Genomic DNA, 18,820 nt, shown 5'->3' on the forward strand with positions numbered 1-18,820 from the left:
GTGACGCTGCAGCTTCCGTGTTCTACTCTAACAAGTATACAAGTGTTGTCCTACGGATGGGCACGTTTTTGCCAAGATCTATACTCTTTTCTATGATTTTTCTAATCATCATAGTTTTTCATCTGTTGCACATGTAAAAACTGCAAAAAAAATTGATTAAAAAAATGTAAAGTGGACTTCCTTGGTGGCGCAGTGGTTAAGAATCTGCCTGCCAATGCAGTGGATACGGGTTCGATCCCTGGTCCGGGAAGATCCCACATGCCGCGGAGCAACTAAGCCCGCGTGCCACAACTACTGTGCCTGCGCTCTAGAGCCCGTGTGCCACCACTACTAAGCCCCCGTGCCACAACTACTGAAGCCCATGTGCCTAGAGCCTATGCTCCTCAACAAGAGAAGCCATCACAATGAGAAGCCCACACACCACAACGAAGAGTAGCCCCCGCTCGCCGCAACTACAGAAAGCCCGCGCACAGCAACGAAGGCCCAATGCAGCCAAAAATAATAAATTAATAAATTTTTTAAAAAAAAGAAAAGTAAGTGTCCTTACAAAGTGAGTTGAGTAATGGCTCATGCCCAAGGAGTCTAACTTAAAAATGACAAAGAGAAAGTCATTCATTAATTTAAGGTCGGAGGCCTGCAAGCTACTTGACTTTAAATGAAGGCCAAGAGAAGCATCCATTAGTAGAAGTTTTCAAAGTAGATATTACCTGTGAAAGAAATGGTTTTTTCCTGATGGTGAAAGTTGTGATATCTCTTCTAGGTTATCTAATAGCCAATATTCAGGAAAGAGAGATAAATATCAAATGAGCAACAGGGAAAAGAGCTGGGTACCACTCATCCTACGAGTGCATCACGGTTCCACAACTCTAGAAGGGTGCCAGTTATGTGGTTTTGAGAAACTGTCTTCCCTTAAAGCATTGTTAGACATGGTAGCAATGCCCTGCTCTCTGTTCACATAAGCCAATCTAAACTACAATGGAGCTGAGGTATAATATGACCCTAGTAATTCTATTTCAAATATACTTAAACATTTGTAACATACTCCTGAATTTCAATTTGTGAATAAAATAAAAACCACTGTTTATTCAACATATCCATACTACTCCTCAGACATTGGGTCAATCTGATCCTTACCTTGGTCTACGAGGTGATTATTGTTATTCTCTTTCACAAAGGAGCACACAGGCCTAAACAACTGAAGTAATCTGCCCCAGGCATGAGAATGTTAATAATACTGTATATTTGCATAAAAGAAAATGTCTTTTAAATCTGTCATTCCCCAGTCTTCATACTTGAGGAACAACTGCAATCCACACTCAGAGGGCAGAGGCTCTGGACACAGATTCCCCTGTAACACATTCATTGGAGCAGAGGTCCCTGTCAGTGATGATCAGCATACTGCAATGTGCTTGCAGCCTTCAGGAGCCTATGCAGATTTAGACACATTCTTGGGTCCTTTCTAAAGTCTTGTTAGACCTTTCGATCCTATTTTTAATAACCCTTATAATCTTTTTAAAATACTCAGCCAAAGATCAAAGCTGCTGCTCAGCTTTAAGCTACACACTCTGTCATCTTCCATTTTAATTTGTACTTATGCAACATTTACTGTTTTTTTCATAGCAAGGAATAGATTTTCCTTCATGAAGGAATAAAATTTGCCCTTAAGGAAAATAGTATTCATTTTCAGTAAACATTTACTACGTAACTACCTTTTTTTTAAAAGGCTATTAACGCATATATGTGGAATCTAGAAAAATGGTACAGATGACCGGTTTGCAAGGCAGAAATAGAGACACAGATGTAGAGAACAAACGTATGGACACCAAGGGGGAAAAGCGGCGGGGATGGGGTAGGGGTGTGGTGGTGGTGGGATAAATTGGGAGATTGGGATTGACATATATACACTAATATGTATAAAATAGATAACTAATAAGAACCTGCTGTGTAAAAAAATAAAATAAAATTCAAAAGAATTAAAAATTAAAAAACGTAAGTTAAAGGCTAACACTGAAGAAAGTAAAAAGGTGGATAAGACCTGATCTTTCCCTGCCAGGGGCTTAAAATCTAATTATGAAGACAGCAGGAATCAGGGTCAGAATTTAAAGTGGAGCCTCTAGGTCCTTTTCGAAGGAGAAAAATGAGAAAGGGGGCTGAAAATAATAATCCTTTAAGAAAAATGTGAAGGTTCTGATGCTAGCAATAACTCTTTTTATTTTATCTTATTTTTTATTTATCTTTTTTTTTTTTAGCAATAACTCTTAAGGTGGAGGGGGCAATGCAGGAGAAAGGGAGCAGTTTCAGAATTGACTTGAGTATGCATGGTGATGTGCTTTTACAAACCACATAGCCCCTGCTCACCACACCTTCCCCAGAATCGCTGCTATAGGGAGCCCCCAGGCATAGGAGGGAGGTTGCCATGCATCTCAGAGGTCTTGAGATAGGAAAAGACTGAGAAACACAATGTCTAATATACTGCAGTTTTTCAGGTATGGCTCCTAGTGACACCATAGTACATATTCATTTTTCTATTTGTCCTTATTTAATATTGAACAAGTAATATTTTACACAAAAGTCTACATCAAGAAGGACTTAATTCGAGTAGATGATTACCTTCGTCACTCATTAAGATAAGAGGCTGTCTCTTCAGAAGACCTGAACCACTGCAAAGTTGAGCTGCTTAGAAAGGAGTCTGTGATAAAAACAAGTATGAAGATAGTTATTTAAAGGAAATAATTTTAACTTATTAAAAACAAACCTTTGGGGAATACTCCCACAATCTACTATGATTTACGCTCCCTAGAAACCCAGAGAATTAGCTTAATTCTCTTCTAACATAAAATACTGCAGGTATCTACTCTCTTTTGAGACAACTTCCTGTTCTTCTTTACTACTAAAATAAAATTCTCAGTGCCACAGTCTCCTAAATCTATCTCTGTCCTTATTTTTATTATCTACTCTCACACTTCACATCCACCTGTAAAATGCATCCCTACACAGTTGATATCTCTGTATTATCCTCCACCCATATGGACCCTTTTTCAGCACTCACATTCATGTTTTTATATTTAGCTGCCACACTGATCAACAAACTGATTGTGGTAGATGGTGTATTTCTTTCAAGTTTAGCTTTTTTGTTGTTGTTCTAATTTTAGGGAGATGAGTTGTGTATGTATGTGATGATGATGATATAACATATAACTTGTAAAAATTTGTTACAGAAAAGCATCTTTTAAATGAAAGGGAAAAACTACTTAATTTTACCACGTAGAAATTACTACTAAGATTTGGTTGTTTTTTCCTATTGGTCCTTTTTCTATGTATGGTTTTTAACTTTTTATTTTGAAATAATTTTAGACTTAAAGAAGCTGCAAAAAATAGTACTGAGAGTTCCTGTATACTCTTCACCCAGTTTCTCCTACTGATAACATCCTCTATTACCATAGCATACTTATCAAAATCCTCTATGTAAATTTTGACAAGGGGAAATCACACTTTTTGTTCACTGCTTCTTACATTTAACTTATAAGAAGCATAGGCATTTCTATTTAAAATTTTTCAAAACCAACATTTTAATGTCCAGGTAATATCATACTACATCAATGCATATTTTATTTAACTATTTCCACACTGTTGGGTAACTAGATTGCTTGCAATTTTTTTCTATTATTAAAAATGCCCATCAACCCAAGTTATACTTTTTAAAAATATCTACTAATTTTACAGGTCAAAAATGGTCTCTCATTATAAATTACTTTTTAAATTATTATGAAGGTGGACATTTTAAATGCTTACTAGTCATTTTTATTTCATCTTTTGTAAATTATTTATCAGGTTGTTTGCCCATGTACTTATGGGTGCCTGAATGTATTATTTACAGATTTGTGTAAAGCTTGCATATGAATATTAAGCTTTTGACTCAAAGACTGTAAATATTTTTCATTTTGATGATTGTGTTTTATTTGTTTTATTTTCATTTTGATAATCCAAAACACTTTTGCCAATTGAAAATGAAATATCTCTTTTATAGTAGTAATTTGTAATTAAAAGGCATTTTTATTCTCAAACTGAGATCCACCAGCCACTAAGCATCTGAGATGTACCTGTTGAGAATTATGGGAATTTCTTTCCTTAAAAAAAAAGAGTCCATATATTATTCAAATTTGACAAAAGCTGCAAAAGTTACAAAGGCCAAATAGGAGGAATCCCAAGTTATTTTTAAAAATGCCACGTTATACAAAATAAAAACAGCTTATGAAAGGATCAGTTTGTATTGTATGTTCCCTAGTGTTAATTATTTTATACTGTTTTAATGTCTTATCAATATTCATAACTATAACTAAACTAAAAACTAATTTTTTATTATTACAAACTGAAAGTCAGAAAGCTATATTCCACTTCAACAATACCAAATTGCTAAGAGTCCCCAAAACAATCCAAGCTTTCTTACATCTCCTGCCTCTGCCCTTACTGCTCCCTTTGCCAGGAATCTCTACTGCTCCATCCCTCCACCCCTACCAAATGGAAAACTCCTGGGCCTCACTGTCACTCCCCTCAACCACACCAAACCCTCCTCTCCGATACCATCTTAATTATTGGGCCTGTTTTTCTATGTTTACTTTTACTATTTCATATTAAATTTATTTTTATAGCTGTGCCGCCCCTCCCCAACTGTCAATAACCTGAGAACAAGGGATTCAGTCATCACTGTAGCCCCAGTGCCTAGCAAAGTTTTTGACATATAATAGGAGCCCTTTTAATATTTATAAAATGAACTGAATTATCCACACAAGGTAACAATCTTCAGAGAGAGTTATAAGAAACTCGACCTTGGTTTCTGAATTATACTGATAAATAATACTGCAAGTTCATCTACCAACTCTGCTATCAGCTCTGCCTCATGGGGTCCACACTTTCAGTTTGGCACTGTCAAATGTTTTCTATTCAGTGACAGGGACTTAAGCAGAAAAGAACACCTTTCCTCAGGTAGATGATTAAAAATCACTCATTTTTTTCTTTAACGTTTTATGTTGAAATAATTTCAAACTTACAGAAGAGTCTGAAGAATAGAACAAAGAACCGTTGTATACCCTTCAACCAAATTCACCAACTCTTACCACTTGCCCATATTTCTCCTTTCTACCCACACACACAAACACATAAACACACCACAAAATATTTTTCCTGAACCATTTGAGAGTTATTTGCAGAATCATGCCTTTTTATCCCTAAGTACAAGGATATTCTTCATTTCCTAAGAACAAGGTTATTCTCTTATGTGACCACAGCACATTTATCAAATCCAGGAATATAACATTTATATAACACCTTTACCTAATTTATGGTCTTTATTTCTTTTTCTCCAATTGTCTCAATAATGTCCTTTACGGAATTTTTTTTTCTCTGATACAGATCAAAGATCACAAATCACATGTTTTTGGCATGTCTTGTCAGTCTCCTTTACTGGAAACAGTTCTTCACATTTTTTTCATGACATTGAAATTTTTCAAAAGTACCAAGGTAGTTATTTTGAAGAATGTCTTTTTGGGTCTGTCTGATGTTTCCACATGATTAGATTCGACTTATGCATTTTTGGCAGGAATACTACAGAAACGATTTTGTGACTTTCTCAGTGTATCACGTTAGGAATCAAATCTTAGTTTATCCCATCACTGGTGATGTTAACTTTGATCACTCTATAAAGTAGTGGCAGTCAAGTTTCCCCACTGTAAAGTTACCATTTCTCGCTTTGTAATTAATAAATAATCTCTAAGGAGATACTCTGGTAACACATAAATATCCCATTCCTCCTCAAACTTTTGGCAGCCATTGATTATTCTTCTGAATCCAGTTTCCATAGTGGTTGCAAAATGGTGATTTTCTACTTCCATTAGTCCTTCTACATTTGCTTACATAACCATTCTTTTCCTTAAATATCTTCTCCTTGATTCGTGTTTTTATTCCTTATAAGTCCAAATTCAAGACTTTTTCAAAAGTTATTTTTAGATCTATCTTTAAACGTTATCACATTTTTCTTTAACTTTACATTTTCAGTGTTACATGTTAAGAAGCCCAGAGCTGACATTTCATATTGCGCAACTTAACCATTTTTGTACTCCATAAAATTTGTTTAAAACTTCAAAGTCTTGCTTCAAACTTCTAATTGTAATCCAAGACTAGCTCTGTCTCATTACAGTGCTACCTAATCAGTCATGGAAAATGTCTAACACTTGTCTAAGAATCTTGTTAACACATCTCTGGTTTGTACAGACTAATTCTCATTTTTATCATGTTTCATTGCACAGTGAAGAATAAGATAGATTTAGTCTAATCCTGTAATTTAGGTACCAGTAACATTCTATTCTACTAGCTTAATTTTGTGTTCAGAAAGAATCAAAATGAAATCCTCAGAGAAAGGATTGATCTAATAACTTCAGTGAAAAAAATACTTTGGATGTTAACTATCTAAAATTTAATGATTTTTTAAAACATAAGTGTTTACCATTAATCAACCACTATATTAAACAATAATTTAGGCAATTTTGCTACTAAATATTGCTCAAATTCTTTATTTCTCAAGTTCTATCTCTAGTCAGTAGATTAAGGGCTACGGGTTCCAAAATATGCTGTTTTTCTGAGTCAAGCAGTCAAGTCTAGAAGTGCCACTCTGTCTGAAAGGACCCACAAGGACCCACAGACACATATACACTTCTTATGTCCATGAAGACTATTTACCAATGAAATCATCAAGAAAGAGCCAACATCAATTGTGTACAGTGAAATATCATTTGAAACTTGGAAACTGTGGCATGGAGGATCATAGATTTTCAGAGCTAGAAAGGACCTGGTCATTATCCAGGAGGCAAGGGAACATGATGTGATTTGGCCACAACCTATTCACATCAAGTAGATAAGGATGAAGTGTTAATTAAAAGTGTGAAAAGGAGATTGATGATCTGAAGAGCATAAGTCTATTAGTGTTTCTTTAACACAGTTTTGGGTTTGTCATCCCTGCCTAGTTCCTCATCTTTTGTGTCCTTCCTCTCCCAAAAGCTATGGCTGTAACCTCAGTCCCAGCCTGGTTTCTAGACGCAATCCTGATTTTAGAAAGGTGATATTTAAGAAAATTTAGCCAACTTCTCTAGAGCTGACATCAAATTAACCATGCTCTTTTTTTCCATAACTCTGACTTTATATGCAGAGGTTTTGCTCTGACTCCTTGACCAAATTCCCATCTTGAACCAATGACTGACTTGTTCTGTTGACCACTCACCTGCCTAGATTTTCAAATGTTAGCATAACTGAAGATTCCCCACCATCTTGCTCTTCCTTTTTGTTAGTATACCTCTGTAACCACATGTTGAATTACTCCATCTCACATCCAGCACCTGTGATCTTTCTCATTTATTTATTTATTCAACAAACACTTATGGAGTACCTCTTCTATGTCAAGTATGGTGCTAAGCACAGGTGCAGATAGTAATGATGAAAAAGGGTATACTTTAATTCCTGACCTTAAGGAACTTACATTCTTGTGAGGGTGACAGACAGTAGAAACAACCATGTAATTACAAGGTGGGAAAAGTATTAGGAAGGAAACAGGAAATAATATAGCCAGGGAAAAACCTCTCAGGGAAGGTAACATTAAGGATGAAGATTTGAAGGATGAAATAAACTAGCCACGTGAAATAATGGAAAGAGCATTTCAGGCCAGAAAACAGCAGGTGTACATACTCTTAAAAAGGCTTGGGAAGTTGGAGGAACTAAATGGAGGCAAGTGTGGCTGGAACATATTGAGGGAAGAGGAAAGATGCTTAAATGAGAAAGGAGAGGCAGAGCATGCAAACCCTTATGGGGCAAAGGAAAGCATCTGGATTATGATATGATTGTAATGAGAAGCCACTGAAGGCTTTTAAATAGGGAAACCACATGATTTTCATTTTTAAAAGATTACACTAGTGAGTTGAAAACAGGTGTTAAAACAAAAACATGGGGTACATGTGTCCTTTTGAATTATGGTTTTTTCAGGGTATATGCCCAGGTGTGGGATTGCTGGGTCATATGGTAGTTCTATTTTTAGTTTTCTAAGGAACCTCCATACTGTTCTCCACAGTGGCTGTATCAGTTTAGATTCCCACCAACAGTGCAAGAGGGTTCCCTTTTCTCCACACCCTCTCCAGCATTTGTTGTTTGTATATTTTTTGATGATGGCCATTCTGACCAGTGTGAGATGATACCTGATTGTAGTTTTGATTTGCATTTCTCTAATAATTAGTGATGTTGAGCATCTTTTCATGTGCCTGTTGGCCATCTGTATGTCTTCTTTGGAGAGATGTCTATTTAGGTCTTCCGCCCATTTTTCAGTTGGGTTGTTTTGTTTTGTTTTTTTTGGTATTTATCTCCATGAGCTGTTTGTATATTTTGGAGATTAATCCTTTGTCAGTTGCTTCGTTTGCAAATATTTTCTCCCCTACTGAGGGTTGTCTTTTTGTTTTGTTTATGGTTTCCTTTGTTATGCAAAAGATTTTAAGTTTAATTACATCCCATTTGTTTATTTTTGTTTTTATTTCCATTTCTCTAGGAGGTGGGTCAAAAAAGATCTTGCTGTGGTTTATGTCAAAGAGTGTTTTTCCTATGTTTTCCTCTAAGAGTTTTATAGTGCCAGGACATGGAAACAAACTAAATGTCCAACAACAGATGAGTGGATAAGGAAGATGTGGTACATATATACAATGGAATATTACTCAGCCATAAAAAAGAACAAAATTGGGTCATTTGTAGAGATGTGGATGGACCTAGAGTCTGTCATACAGACTGAAATAAGTCAGAAAGAGAAAAACAAATATCCTATATTAAGGTATATATGTGAATCTAGAAAAATGGTACAGATGAACCTATTTCCAGGGCAGGAATAGAGACACAGACATAGAGAATGGATATGGGGACACAGAGGGCGAAGGGGAGGGTGGGATGAATTGGGAGATTAGGATTGACATATATACACCACCATGTGTAAAATAGATAGCTAGTGGGAACCTGCTATAAAGCATAGGAAGCTCAGCTCAGTGCTCTGTGATGACCTAGATGGGTGGGATGAGGGGTGGGGGGAGGTCCAAGAGGGAGGGGATATATGTATACATATAGCTGATTCGCTTCACTGTACAGCAGAAACTAACACAACACTGTAAAGCAATTATACTCCAATAAAAAAATAAATAAAAATTTTAAAAATCAGAAACAAAACAAAAACATGTCCACAGCAGCATTATTCATAATAGCCAAAAGGTGGAAACAACCCAAATCAGTCTATCAACTGATGAATGGATAAACAAAATGTGATATATCAATATAATAAAATATTATTCAGCCATAAAAAGGAATTAAGTACTGATACATGTTCCATCATGGATGAACCTTGAACACATTATTTCTCATGAAAGAAGTCAGACACAAAAGGCCACAAATGTATGATTGCATTTACATGAAATGTCCAGAACAGGCAAATTCATGAAGGCAGAAAGTAGATCAGTGGTTTCCAAGGGAAGAAGAATGGAAAGTGCTTAACAGATGAGGGGTTCTTTTTGAAAATGTCCTAGAATTAGATAGTAGTGATGGTTGCAAAACATTGTGAATGTACTAAAAGCTACTCAATTGTACACTTTTTAAATGACTACAATGACTAATTTTATGTTACATGAATTACACCTCAATACAGAAAAATACCACTCTTTGGACAGTGATTGGTTTGCAGGGGAGGGGGGCTAGCGGCTGCAGGAGGTGGTCCATAATTGGGCTAGCGTGGTGACTGCAGAGCTGGAGAAAAGGGGGAAGATCCACTATGTATTTTGGAGGTAAAATTTACTGGATTTTCTGATGTCAGGAACTGAGAGTGGAGGGAGTGAAGCAGGGAAGGAAGGAAGGATAGAAGTAGGGAGAGAGAGAAGGAAGGAAGGAGGGAGGGAGAGAAGGAGGGATCTAGTACCCAGAGGCTTCAGACCTGGAGGAGGAATGTGTTTTAAGAAGAAATGAAGAGTTCAACTTTGCACACAGTAACCTTGAAATGCCCCCAATCCAGTTTGGACTATCCTATGTTAAGATTCCACTTTCCAGTATATTTCTTTAACTTTTCTAAACTTCAGTTTTCTCATCTATAAAATAGGAACATTAACAGCGTTTATCAGAGATGGTTGCTGTGCGAATTCAGTTAGGTAACTGATGTAAAGTTCTTAGCACAATTTCTAACACATAATAAATCTTGAGTCACTGTTAGAGATGATTATTGTCATAATCTCTAACCCGATTACTATATTTATTCCATAAACTGCCTCTCTGTTCCTTCTTCTAGCATCTGCAGATGCTTGGCCCAAACTAGAGGGCTTGTTTTGAACAAAGTCTCAGATTCTCCCAATCTATTCTCTCTTACTGCAGCTGAGTCTACAACTGGCCATGATCTTAAACAATATTGACAGAGGGACCTGACTCGGTAATAATAGTATTCAGATCCCTTAGCCAGGCAGATATATTCCTATGTGGGGAAGGCACATTGGGCTCCAGTAACTGCATGACACTCTCCTTATTAAGGGCATTCAACTCACTTTCTTCTAATTTTATACTTCCTTGGCATTCTCCTGTCCTTTATTTCCCAAGCGTCCTTCTCCTCAGGGAAGAAAATGTTCTGACAAGCTGACATGAATATTTGGTCTACTTGGCAGTTAATTTCCTCATAGAGACTTGTAAATTGATGCTCTGATTTATAACCAGACTCTTATGAGTTTGGTTAGAAGGGACCAATTTGCCTGGGCCCGTTAACCTCTGGTTGACCACATAATAGTCCAGTTACTGAACCGAGAGGTGTGTGTCAGACTCTGGACAATGACAACCGTTAAGGAATGACACACACACTCTGACACTAAGCTGAAACAGCCATTCAGACTTAACAATACAATATTTTACAGAGTAGTTGTGAATATTAAATGAGTTAATATACATTAAAGTGCCTAGCATATATTAGATTCTCATTAGATTATCAATAAACATTAGTTTATTTTTCAACTCTTTAAGCCATATGCAACTCAACAGGGGAAAAGACTCAAGTTTGAAAAATTTCCAGATGAACTGAAATGATCCTAAATATTTTCCCCCACTCCATCCTAATCTATCCCTAACCCTCCCTCTTCTAAAGAGTATCCTTTTTAATGGTTTCTCATTTGTGCAATGGTGTTTTACCATTGGCTATTTTTGTAGTTTATCATTCAGTAATGCTTAGAAGATTAATGCAAATCAAAATGATATCTAAAAATAACCTTATATATTCTGAGGAATAATTTACAAGCTCTGATCTTGGGCAAGCCACAACCTTTCTCCATGTCTGTGTCTCATTAGTCAGTAACTATGCCTTAACAGCTCATCCTATAACATCTCATGGTGTTCCTTCCATCTCTAAAATCTACTAACTATATTCACCACTGAATCCTAGCACTCAGCACAAAGTATGTGTTATTGACATGTATGTTGAATGACTGGATAGATGTATTTTAAGACTATATTTTTCTCACAACTCTCATAAACAAGCCCAATTTTTACAATAAAGAAAATGGAAATCAGTCACTAACTTGCTATCCATAAAAGTTTAAAGTTCTTATTTAAAGAAATATGATTGAAAAAAATTCATTGACTGATGGTAAAGGACAGATTCTCACGTAGGCTTTTTTAAATGCCAATCTTAACACCATTGTAATGGGTGGTTGAGTGAGTAGGTGAATTGATGGACCAATTGATAAAATACCTTATTCATACAAAAATATACCCTGATAAATTTTTTAAGAGCATAAATTTCCAGGGAAGTTGTTGTTGTTGTTTTTTTCATTGTTTTCCCCACCTCTGAATGCTCAGAAAACCTTGTTCATAATAACTAATTCAAGAAGTCTATCCCTCTGGAGTTTTTGTCATGTTTAAGAAATTACGACAAAAAAAAAAAGAAAAGAAAAAGAAATGACGACACCCTTCAATACTGACTATCATCACAGTACATAAGAGGAGCTTCCATTCGCAGCTCTTTGATTCCGTAGTGGCATATTTATTTTCTAGATGTTATCTTTAGTTTTTTATCTCACCCGTTCCACATTGATGACCATAAAATAATTGTAAATAACTTTCCCACCCCTTTCACCTTTATTAATAAACAATTTCAAAAACGTGGTGGGGGGCTTCCCTGGTGGCGCAGTGGTTGAGAATCTGCCTGCCAATGCAGGGGACACGGGTTCGAGCCCTGGTCTGGGAGGATCCCACATGCCGTGGAGCAACTGGGCCCGTGAGCCACAATTACTGAGCCTGCGCATCTGGAGCCTGTGCTCTGCAACAAGAGAGGCCGCGACAGTGAGAGGCCCGCGCACCGCGATGAAGAGTGGCCCCCGCTTGCCACAACTGGAGAAAGCCCTCGCACAGAAACGAAGACCCAACACAGCCATAAATAAATAAAAATTAAAAACAAAAAACAAAAAAAAAATGTGGGGGATTTTTAAAAATTCAATTTCAATTTATTACTGATGACATAAAGCAGAAGCCTGGACAACCATCTGAAAATTAATATACAAAGTTAAGAATAGAAAAACTTGAGCTTACAGAAAAAGTTTTATTGCCTTTTCTAATAAACCTCATGCTTCCAGAAAAAGTATTTGGACTATATTTGTTTTGTTTCTTATTTTATCCATAATCACTGTAGACTAAATGAAATTATTTATATTTTATATACTTTAGTTTCCCTCAATTAAATATAGTTCAGTTTAATAGATATTATTGACTACCTGCTGGGAGCCAGCCACTATACCAGGTTCTTAGGAGTCAAAGATTAATAAGACATATATTCTAACTCTCATGAAGTTCATAGCTTAATTAGTATATTGTTTTTTGTTTTACAAAACCTCTGGCTTCATTCTCATTCCAATCAGAATTGCTCTACTTTTACCAGTTGTATATTTTTGGGCTTAATATATTACTGCTTTAAGAGGTTTGAAAAATCACTGGTCTGGAGGAAGCAACACATTTAAAGACAATGTTGTACAGGTAATAGTTGTATTTTCTCAGCCTGGTTTCCTCAGAACACAGAGCCTAAGACAAAGAAGTATGATTCGGGGAACAAGATTTAGAGAAGATGGAGCAAAGGCGGGAAGGAAGGAAAGTCAAAAAAAGATTTGTTATTGAATTGACTGGCTACCCATACAGATGGTTGGATACTCAGCCTTATAGGACACCTAATAACCTCCCAGGGAAAGAAAGCAGGAAGCATTTACTCATCTCTCTGCTCTTCATTGGTCAAGGGTGTCCCCCAGGGCAATAACTCCCCATTATTCCTTGTGCTGCACATGCTTGAGTGCTGGGCAAAATCCCAGGGGTGCCCCATGCTATTTCACCATCAAATAAAGAATCCATGAAGGTTAGAGTGGGGGAGTGAGAGGTTAAACTGAGGCAGGGCACTGTCAAGTTGTATCTGCAGGAAGATGGACAGCATCTTCACAGAAATGGTCAATGCAGTTGTAGCTGGAATAAGAGGTATGGCCAAGTAAATTTGAAATGGTGCAAGAAGCATCTAATACAAGTATACAGAAGGCACAGAAGCAGAACAGAGTAGAGAATAATTAATTCTGTCTGGAAGGAGAGGAGTCAGGAAAAGTTTCACAGACATATAATCCCTCAGAAAAAAATTTTAAATGCCAAAAGAGAATGGGTATTCCAGACAGAGGAACAATTTATATAAGACACAGAGGTTTGAAACAGCCAGATGTATTTGAAGAATTGTAAGAAAATCAGTATTCCTGGAATTGAAGCAGTAGTAGATAAAGTTAGAGATGTGGACAAGACTCAAAACATAATGAATTTGATAAGCCATGTTAGGAGTTAACTTAGTACCAGAAAAAAAAGGAAAGTCATTTGAGTGATTTTAAATGAAAAAGTGAATTTGAGAAAAGGTGTAAATGGAATAATACTGATTAACATTATTATATTTGTGAAATGAGAAGTGGGATGTTTGTAAAGGATGTAGGAAACATGAAAAGGTAGAGTGTCACTTTTACATAGACTATGCTATGTTAGGACATATATTGTAAGCCCTAGAGCAACCACTAAAAAGAATAATAAAGGGTATAGCTAAGGAGTCAACAGAGGAAATAAAATGAAACACATATGCAAAAAAAAATATTCAATAAACCTAAAAGAAGTCAACAAATGAGCAACAGATGAAAAAGTAGAGGTGACAAAATGGGAAAAAAAAAAGTAGATGGTACACTTAAACCCAGATATTTCAATGATTATACTAAATGTAAATGGATTAAACACCCTCAATTAAAAGGACAGATCAATGCAATATGGTTGAACCTTACAGATATTATGCAAATTGAAAAGAAATTGGAAATAAAAGAGTACATACTGAATAATTTAATTTATATGAAATTTTAAGTCAGACAAAACCACTTTATATTGATAGAAATCAGATCAGTAATTGCCTGGGACAGAGGGTTGCAAGAGACTGACAGTTTGAAACTGTCAAGGTACAAGAGTGAACTTTGGTGAGAGATTAAAATGTTCTATATCTTAATGGGTTTGATGGTTTATACAGCCCTATACACTTTTCAAAGTCATTGATCTAGCTACTTAGAATGTGTGAGTTTTATAGTATCTGGTCTTACATTTAGGTCTTTAATCCATTTTGAGTTTATTTTTGTAGATGGTGCTACAGAATGTTCTAATTTCATTCTTTTACACATAGCTATCCAGTTTTCCCAGCACCACTTACTGAAGAGACTATCTTTTCCCCACTGTATATTCTTGCCTCCTTTATTGTAGATTAATTGACCATAAATGTGTGGGTTTATTCCTGGGCTCTCTATCCTGTTCCATTGATCTATGTATCTGTTTTTGTGCCAGTACTATACTGTTTTGATTACTGTAGCTTTGTAGTATAAAACTCCTAGAGGAAAACATAGGCAGAATGCTCTTTGACATAAATTGCAGCAATATTTTATGGATCCATCTCCTAAAGTAAAGGAAATAAAAGGAAAAAATAAACAAATGGTACCTAATTAAACAAATGCCTTTACACAGCAAAGGAAACCATAAACAAAACAAAAAGACAACCTACTAAATGGGAGAAAATATTTGCAAATGATACGACCAATAAGGGATTAATATTCAACATACATAAACAGTTCATACAACTGAACATAAAAAAAAAAAAACAATTAAAATATGGGCAGGGAATTCCCTGGTGGTCCAGTGGTTAGGACTCGGCACTTTCACTGCCGGGGCCCAGGTTCAATCCCTGGTCAGGGAACAAAGATTCCCACAAGCCATGCCACATGGCAAAAAAAAAAAAAAAAAAAAAAAAGGGACAGAAGAACTGAATAAACATTTTTCCAAAGAGGAAAGCAGATGGCCAACAGGCACATGAAAAGATGCTCAACATTGATAATCATCAAGAAAATGCAAATCAAAATCACAGTGAGATATCACCTCACACCTGTCAGAATGGCTATCATCAAAAAGAACACAAATAACAAACACTGGCAAGGATGTGGAGAAAAGGGAACTTTCGTATACTGATGGTGGGAATGTAAATTGGTGCAGTCACTGTGGAAAACAGTATGGAGGTTTCTCAGAAAACTAAAAATAGAACTACCACATGACCCAGCAATTCCACTCCTGGTATATATCTGAGAAAAACAAAAACACTAATTTGAAATGATACATGCACCCCAATGTTCATAGCAGCATTATTTACAATCACCAAGATAAGGAAGCAACCTAAGCGTCCATCAACAGACGAATGGATAAAGAGGATGTGGCACGCATATATATATATTTATTTATATTTATATATATATATTTATACATATTTATATATATATATTTATACACACACACTATACATATATATGTGTATATATATACATACACACACACATATATCATACATACACGATGGAGTACTACTCAGCCATAAAAAAGAATGAAATTTTGCCATTTGCAGCAACACAGGTGGACTTGGAGGGCACGATGCTAAATGAAATAAGTCAGACACAGAAAGACAAATACTCTATGATATCACTTATTTGTGGAATCTAAAAAATACAACAAACTAGTCACCATAAGAAAAAGAAGCAGATTCACAGACAGAGAACAAACTAGTGGTTACCGGTGGCGGGGGTGGGGTGGGGGGCAGCACAGGGGTGAGGGAATGGGAGGTACAAACTACTGTGTGTAAGATAGGCTACAAGGATGTATTACACCACACAGGGAATATAGCCAATATAGGTAGATATGGAGTATAATCTTTAGAAATTGTATTAAAATTTTTTAATTTAGAAAAAAAAGCATATGTGACTTTTATTGTGTATGAATTATACCTAAACAAAGTAGATTTTCAAAAAAAAGCAAACAAACATCTCTCAAGCTTCTGATTTGAATGAATCAATAAGTGGTGATGATGGAGACAGTACAGGATGAAGAAAAAGTTTTGGCTTCACCTAAGAGGGTTGTTTACATGGAGTACCAATTTGAAACTACAGCACTATGCTAGGGGCTGGGAGAGCAAGGATGAAAAAGATACAGTTCCGCTATCTTGAAGGGTCAGGATAGTCTAATGGAGGATGTATGAAAACAACCTAGTTTAACCTACTATGAGAAATGTTCCATTAGAGTTATGAACAAAGTGTTCTGGGAGAGAGATACTTATAATAATTAAAAATACTCAAAATAATTAAAAATTATTAAAATAATTAATTAAATTTAAATAATTAAATTAAAATAATTAAAAATACTCAAAATTCCTCATCAATTGGTAAAAACAAATGTTTGTATATCCATACCATAGAATACTATTTCAACAAGAAAAAGAACCAAACTATTGAACATGTAAAAACATAGATGAATCTCCAAATAATTATGTTGCGTGAAAGAAGCCAGACTCATCCCCTTCAGAAAAACATCCTGAGGAACATGGACTTGATAGAGAATGGGATACAGGAAGAATGTAGGTATTTGGTAAGAGACACGTTAGTTTCTTATACTTTGAGAGAGCAAGCATAATTAAGGAAAAAGCTTTTCTGCGTTTCCTTAAAGTGGAAGGAATATGTGGAAGGGAGGAGTGGGACATGGTGACCTATAGCTTAACTTCGCATTTTTTCTATCTAATCATCAGCTTTACCTCTTGTAGTGCCCTGTGATTTAGCACCAGTTTCTGAATATCTCATATCTAGAAAGTTCTCTGGTGTTCTGTCAAGACAATTTTCACATTTGACAAGTATTACCTGAGTGTGAAGAAGAGGCAAGATAGGCAGAATATCATCTCTAGGAAAATAAAATTTTAAAACAAGGAAAGAAAAAGGACATGGTTCACATTTATGAGGCTTAAATGTTTCCACAATGACTAAAATCCAAACCACACTATTCATAACTTCCAGCTATGAGATCAAGCCCATACACATTATGTACATAGTATGTGCAAGTATCCTGGTCACTTGGACTGGATGTCATTCACTTGCTCAAGAATTCAGTAGTTGTGAAAAAGCATTTTTTCAAGTATTAAATATGAGTATTAATTTTTATTTATGAATATATTAATATATAATTTGTGGTCAGTGAGTCAAACATTAAGAATCTACTTTTTCAGTCTAAATTATTAAAGCTTCATTATATATTAGCTCACTCCAAAAACATATTTCAGCAGCCATCTACTGAGCACCTATGAACCATGCATTGTGCTAGGTTCAGAAGTAAAATAAAGCATAGCCTCTGCCCTCAAACAAAAAAAATCTAATGATGACAGTTTGATAAGTGCTATGGTAAATGTATATAATTGGCACCACAAGTGTCCTTCCAATTCTGATTTCTGTTTCCTTCACATTTTTCATTTTTATCACTTCTTTAGAAGTAACAGCAAGATAGTTGAGCAAGATGTTCAAGTAATAGCAAGAGCACTGTAGACTTTACGCCTGAGAGGTTTTAGAAACATACTATCTAAAATTTTTATCACTTGATAAAATGTAATGCAAATTTTCAAATTACTTTACCAAAGATTAAGTGTGTTGCTTATGCAGACGTATCAGTTATTTTCTGTTGCAGATTTCAGACGGCTGCCTAGAAATTAGCACAGATATCGCATTGTACTAAAACCAACAGAAGTGGGTATCCAAAATAAGCACAATTCACTGCCCTCTGTCATCTATGAGCACGAAGGTTGCACACTGTTGATTTGCTGTTCCACTCAGAGAAAAGGAAACACTCAAATATAAATAGTGCCTTAATAATGTTGGTTAGCTGCATTTTAAAAAGAAAAAAATTTAAAGATCATATTCAGAGAATCCCCAAGCTTTCATATAGAACTACAGGACATGAACTGTGTATACTTTTCTTCTATCATCAATGATTGTACGGTATTTTGATGTAGGCCCTGAGACCTCAATATTGAGGCACTGTCATAAAACCAACACTGCCTAATCATGAATGTGTAAAAAACACATTCATGTGGAATCAGACTCAACCAAAGAGAAGGAAAGTGCACAGTGATCTCAGTCACACATTTCCTCCCAAAATCAACATAAGATAATAGGTTATCATTATTATTATTAAACAAAACTCAGATAATCTCAATGATAGTGACTGAAGAATTCCCAAAGGTATCAGGGAGTCAGTGTACAAACACCAGTGCTTACTGACCATGTGCCACTTTTCAGGCACTGTGGTAGATGTGCAGACATTTACTTGCTCACAAGAAGTCTATTATCAATTGATAAGAAAAGTCTTACAAGCACAAAACCACGAAAAATCAGAG

General features: G+C 35.8%; 1 protein-coding gene and 1 non-coding gene across 3 annotated transcripts in view; one reads left to right on the forward strand and one right to left on the reverse strand.

The window, feature by feature from the left end:
* Positions 1 to 18,820, reverse strand: part of SLC44A5 (solute carrier family 44 member 5) — a 353,266-nt gene that overhangs the window by 293,510 nt on the left and 40,936 nt on the right. The gene's annotated exons all lie outside the window — the stretch shown is intronic.
* On the forward strand, positions 15,251 to 15,322 carry TRNAE-UUC. The gene has a single exon. It is a non-coding gene; the product is annotated as a tRNA-Glu (tRNA).

The sequence above is a fragment of the Balaenoptera musculus genome, chromosome 1, assembly GCF_009873245.2.
Source record: "Balaenoptera musculus isolate JJ_BM4_2016_0621 chromosome 1, mBalMus1.pri.v3, whole genome shotgun sequence".
In the NCBI taxonomy this organism is placed as follows: Eukaryota; Metazoa; Chordata; class Mammalia; order Artiodactyla; family Balaenopteridae; genus Balaenoptera; species Balaenoptera musculus.